Genomic DNA, 5,982 nt, shown 5'->3' on the forward strand with positions numbered 1-5,982 from the left:
TTTTACTATTCCATGTCTATTTATAAAATCCACAAATAATGGCATCTTTGCTTTTTTCCAATCCACATCTCCTTTATTTATTTTTCTTCATTACTAATACTGGACCTCTAGTACATATTGAGCCTGCCAATCAGATTGTGGTTCAAATTCTCAGTTACAGCTTTTTACCCTTCTCAGCACAGAACTTATGTTCAAGAAAGTTGATTTTCCTTGTTATCTTCTGGGGTGTGAGGTAGGGAGGGTAGGTTTAATCCTGGCTCACCATTATACATTTAGCCATTTGATGTCCTAGTTTTATAGGGGAGACATGTCTTCCTATTAGACTCCTTATCTTGAACAAGTCTTGGGCTTTGTTTCTGTTGCCATATCCTGTGGGGCCATGGAGAAACATGGTTAGGGAATAAGCCAGTTCCATTTCTCAACTTACCTTTCTGAGCTCTTGACTTAACTTATATAAGACCTGAAATTTTCTTACCTTATTATTAGTTCACTGATGCATTTAAGGAAATTTTATTAAATATATTTTATGAGAACTGTTTAGGTGTTTTTATTGGCAAGTCAGTCCAGGCACCCAGCCTGCCATGTTAGCAGAAAAAAAGCAGATGAGTTGAAGAATTATGAAAACAAACTAGGCTGCTGATCCTTCAGACAGGATGCAAGAACTAGTTTAAGTGTACCCTTTGAAGTAAGGCCAGTTTTCTAAACAATTTTTAAATCCTTTCTCAAAAAGTAATGGCAATGCCAAGATTTTTTTCCTTTTCCAGTAAAAGCCATATACTACATATCCGACAGTAGGTAAAAATATCCAAAGAGTGCATTCATTGCACCCTGATGTCATTTCTCTTGGTGAAAACACTATTACGTTTTTTTCCGGAAAAACTATCTCTGTGCCAACACGTATTATGCCAATCAGTTACACATCAAGTTTTGAACTCCAAACACCTACACAAAGTTCTTCATGATTGGCTCTCACTTCTCAGAAATAACACAGTAATGTTCCAGCGTTCCTGAGAGATCATAGTATTCTTTTACAGTCCGTTTGATGTATGTTTCCAAAATGCCAGACAGAAACCCATAATGCCTTCAGAATTTGTGCCAAGTACACATAGCTGAGATTACTCAGATAAAGTCATATTAATCTTAAAGACATTTGCTATTTTTTTGAATGACAAAAGGGCATTCATAAAATTTTGTCTAATTTACTTTGTTTATTCTATGGGTGTGACCCTTAATTGTTTGTTTTGCTATTTAATTCAATGTTTGCTGAACAAAATGACAGGCATTTTGAGTCCCACTTTCCTGCATCCAGCATAACTGAGATTATCAGACTGGACTCCCATATTCAGAAGAGGAAAACAGTCACTAAAATAAGGAGGCAAGAACTCCTTTTTTGTATCCATAACGTCTGGCACTACCCCTGGCATGTGGGAGAAGCTAAATATTTATGAAAGAAATAATAATGTTGAGGGATATTAAATAGAATTCCCCACTTGTGCCAGGAAGAAAATGACAGAGAAAGAAGACAGGCTCTGGGGTTCGACAGATCTGGGCTCGTATTTCAGCAACATCAGTCATTAACTTCCTGGCACTAACAAGTGAACATCAGTTTCCTAATCTGTAAGGAAGGGAATAATGCCTAATTCACAGGGCCGTGAATTGTGGGGATTAAGTGAGATGACACATAAGCAACTAGCATAGTTCCTGGCACAAAGTTGTTATTCAGTAAGTTATTTTCCTACTCTCAACCCACTTTTTCAAACACTGTTTAAAAATTATCTCGAGAGAACAATGACCACTGCTGAGAGTGAGAGCGATGTGCATGTGCTGAGTAGGAGGAGGGGCCTGGCGTGTTCTGAAATGGGACTGAGAGTTGTCTGCTGGTTCTCAGCTTGAAGAAGATTCTACAGTCCTTATTGATCCTGTTTCTTGGCGTTACCATTTTTTGAAGCAAAGTTAACCTAGTTTTCTAGTTTGAGCTTTCTTTTTAGCCATCTTTAAAAAAATTTTTTTTAAATCTATAAACTAGACAAGAGATAGTTCTACAATGTCGAAGTCATTCCAGCAGTCATCTCTTGGTAGCGACTCGCAGGGTCGTGGGCGTGACCTGTCTGCAGCAGGAAAAGGCCTTCTTGCTGCTGCTACCCAGGCTTTAAGTATGCCAGCATCTCTTGGAAGGATGAACCAGGGTACTGCACACCTTGCTACTTTGACAAATCTTGGAATGAGTTCTTCATTGAATCAACAAGGAGCTCATAGTGCACTGTGAGTACACAGTGCTAGTACTTCTTCCCATAATTTGATTTCTGTATTTAACATTGGAAGTAGAGGTCCCCTCCCTTTGTCTTCTCAGCACCGTGGAGATGCATACCAGACCAGTAACATTTTGGCCAGCTTTGGTCTGTCTGCTAGAGACTTAGATGAACTGAATCGTTATCCAGAGGACAAGATTACTCCTGAGAACTTGCCCCCAATCCTTCTACAACTTGAAAGGAGGAGAACTGAAGAAGGCCCTACATTGAGTTATGGTAGAGATGGCAGATCTGCTACATGGGAGCCACCATACAGAGTACCTAGGGACGATTGGAAAGAAAAGAAGCACTTTAGAAGAGATAGTTGTTTTTTTGTTTTTTTGTTTTTGGCTGTGTTGGGTCCTCGTTGCGGTGTGCAGGCTTCTCATTGCAGTGGCTTCTCTTATTGTGGAGCATGGCGTGTGAGCTTCAGTAGTTGTGGTGCACAGGCTTAGTTGCTCCGCAGCATGTGGGATCTTCCCAGACCAGGGATTGAACCCATGTCCCCTGCATTGGCAGGCAGATTCTTAACCACTGTGCCACCAGGGAAGCCCAAGAAGAGATAGTTTTGATGATCATGGTCCTAGTTTCAACCCAGGGCTTGATTATGACCGTGGAAGTCGTTCGCAAGAATCTGGTTATTATGACAGAATGGATTATGAAGATGACAGATTAAGAGATGGAGAAAGGTGTAGGGATGATTCTTTTTTTAGTGAGACCTCACGTAACTATCATAAATTTGACAGTGAGTATGAGAGAATGGGACATGGTCCTGGCCCCTTACAAGAGAGATCTCTCTTTGAGAAAAAGAGGGGTGCTCCTCCAAGTAGCAATATAGAAGACTTCCATGGACTCTTACCAAAGGGTTATCCCCATCTGTGCTCTATATGTGATTTGCCAGTTCATTCTAATAAGGAGTGGAGTCAACATATCAATGGAGCAAGTCACAGTTGTTGATGCCAGCTTCTTCTTGAAATCTACCCAGAATGGAACCCTAACAATGATATAGGACACACAATGGGTGATCCATTCATGTTGCAGCAATGTACAAACCCAGCACCAGGAATTCTGGGACCTCCACCTCCCTCATTTCATCTTGGGGGACCAGCAGTTGGACCAAGAGGAAATCTGGGTGCTGGAAATGGAAACCTGCAAGGACCAAGACACATGCAAAAGGGCAGGGTGGGAACTAGCCGGGTTGCTCACATCATGGATTTCTGGCAAGGAAAAAATTTGAGATATCAACTATTACAGCTGGTGGAACCATTTGGAGTTATTCAAATCATCTGATTCTAAATAAAATTAATGAGGCATTTATTGAAATGGCGACCACAGAAGATGCTCAGGCTGCAGTGGATTATTATACGGCTATACCAGCATTAGTATTTGGCAAGCCAGTGAGAGTTCATTTATCCTAGAAGTATAAAAGAATAAAGGCCTTTATTGAGATGGAGACCAGAGAAGATGCAATGGCAATGGTTGACCACTGTTTGAAAAAGGCCCTTTGGTTTCAAGGGAGATGTGTAAAAGTTGACCTGTCTGAAAAATACAAAACATTGGTACTTAGGACTCCCAACAGAGGCATTGACTTACTGAAAAAAGATAAATCCTGGAGATCTTACTCTCCAGATGGCAAAGAATCTCCAAGTGATAAGAAATCCAAAACTGATGGTTCCCCGAAGACTGAAAGTACAACTGAAGGTAACGAACAAGAAGAGAAGTCAGGTGAAGGTGGTGAAAAAGATACAAAGGATGACCAGTCAGAACAAGAACCTAACATACTTCTTGAATCTGAAGATGAGCTACTTGTAGATGAAGAAGCAGCAGCAGCACTGCTAGAAAGTGGCAGTTCAGTGGGAGATGAGACAGATCTTGCTAATTTAGGGGATGTGGCATCTGATGGGAAAAAGGAAACTTCAGACAAAGCTGTGTGAAAAAAGATGCAAATGCAAGTGCTTCAGCAACTGTGAAGAAAAAGCTTAAAAAGGTGGACAAGATTGAGGAACTTCACCAAGAAAATGAAGCAGCACTGGAAAATGGAATTAAAAATTAGGAAAATACAGAATCAGGTGCTGAATCTGCTGAGAATGCTGATGATACCAACAAAGATACAAGTGAAAATGCAGATGGTCACAGTGATGAAAACAAGAAGGACTATACAATCACAGATGAGTACAGAATTGGACCATATCAGCCCAGTGTTCCTGCTGAAATTTCTGAGTAAATTGGCAGAAGAACACAGGCAGAAGAAGGAAGCTTAAGATGTGCAAGAAGCTTAATGATTTCAAAGAAAATAATGGTTCTTTGTTTTTAAATGTTAACCTTTTTAATATACAATACAGATAGAAGAAAACTATTGTACTCTTTTGTTACAGTGGAAAATAATAGACGTCTGTTCAAGTGTTAAGTGTTATAGCAAAAATACATATATGGTTAAGTTAACGAAGAATTGTTTTTGTTTTATCAAAATGGTAACAGACAGAAATACTTTGTAGAGACTGACTTCATATGCTATTTAAGACACTTGCACCACTAAGAAAGATACATAGAAACATTCAGAGAAATGAAATTTAGTGGTTCCAAGCTTCAAAGAAATGTCAAAACTTTTGATTCCATTCAATAAAGAACAAAACCAATTGTATTTTTATTACTTTCATTTAAAACGTTCCACATTTTAATCTGAACCTTGCAGACTTTTCATTTGGAGTCTGAAGCATTTTTGGTTTTGTTTCATTTTTTGAGAACTTCATTAATGTGAGATTGGTAATTAAAATGAAGGTGCAGTTTTCTTTTAATGTCATGATGTAGTTTAGGTAATTAAGTAATTAAGTATTGAGTAATTGGCTTTAGATTTTGTAATTTTTCCCCTAAGTTCCTGCTAGATTTCATATTCTAATAGTCAATGTATTTTTCAGTGAAATGTAAAAATATTCCCATTCTCTTTGACCAGTATCAATTTCTTGAGATCTTATTGCTTGTTGCTTGAATCCTGTAGCTGTCATATATCTGGTATAAGCAACATTTGATTTTTGAAGTGTATAGACCATCTCTTCATATTTTCAAGATGTAATTTTACATTTCTGCATTTAAAAAAAGTTTGGCCATAATCTTAGATGCATGCTTCTAATTCATACACTTGCATATGTGACATTCGAGAACAGGAATTTGCATGTATAATCTGTGTCCACTTGTAACTTTCTGGTTATATACTGCTTATATCTGTGGATTCAAGTTTCTGAAGTGAGTACCAATAAGGAAAAAAAAAAAAACCTAGGCCATGTTCATTGGTTATACATGTTTGAAATGTTAACCAATATATTTGTCAGTTGTGGTTTTTATTCACTGTTACACTTTTTTGCATGCTTTAACAAATTATTATATTTTTAATCTAGAGTGTTCCAAAGACTGCTACTAAAGATCTGAGTTTAAAAAAAAATTATCTCTTTTACCATTTGGTATTGAATACGTTGCCTGTATCTGATTTCCATCATGGTGCTTCTTCTTTATAATAGCACTACTCTTACAGTGTATTATGCCTTGTCTAGTTTCTGGCCAAATGGCAAAGGATTATTTTTAAAAAGAAGGAGCACTGTGAACAAAACTTCCATTTTTTCCCTCTGATTTCATCCCTGATCATGGCTTCTTCAATGAACAGTATGCACAGTTTTCAAACTATTTCATGTCTGTGTCCCTT

At 38.1% G+C, this 5,982-nt stretch overlaps 1 pseudogene across 1 annotated transcript; it reads left to right on the top strand.

Moving 5' to 3' along the window:
* Positions 1–2,044: 2,044 nt before the first annotated feature.
* On the top strand, positions 2,045–4,512 carry LOC308625892 (matrin-3-like; annotated as a pseudogene). Its single transcript has 2 exons — positions 2,045–2,631; positions 2,855–4,512. The product of its transcript is annotated as a matrin-3-like (transcript).
* Positions 4,513–5,982: the final 1,470 nt, after the last annotated feature.

The sequence above is a fragment of the Mesoplodon bidens genome (assembly GCF_964165515.1).
Source record: "Mesoplodon bidens genome assembly, chromosome: 12".
Taxonomy (NCBI): Eukaryota; Metazoa; Chordata; class Mammalia; order Artiodactyla; family Ziphiidae; genus Mesoplodon; species Mesoplodon bidens.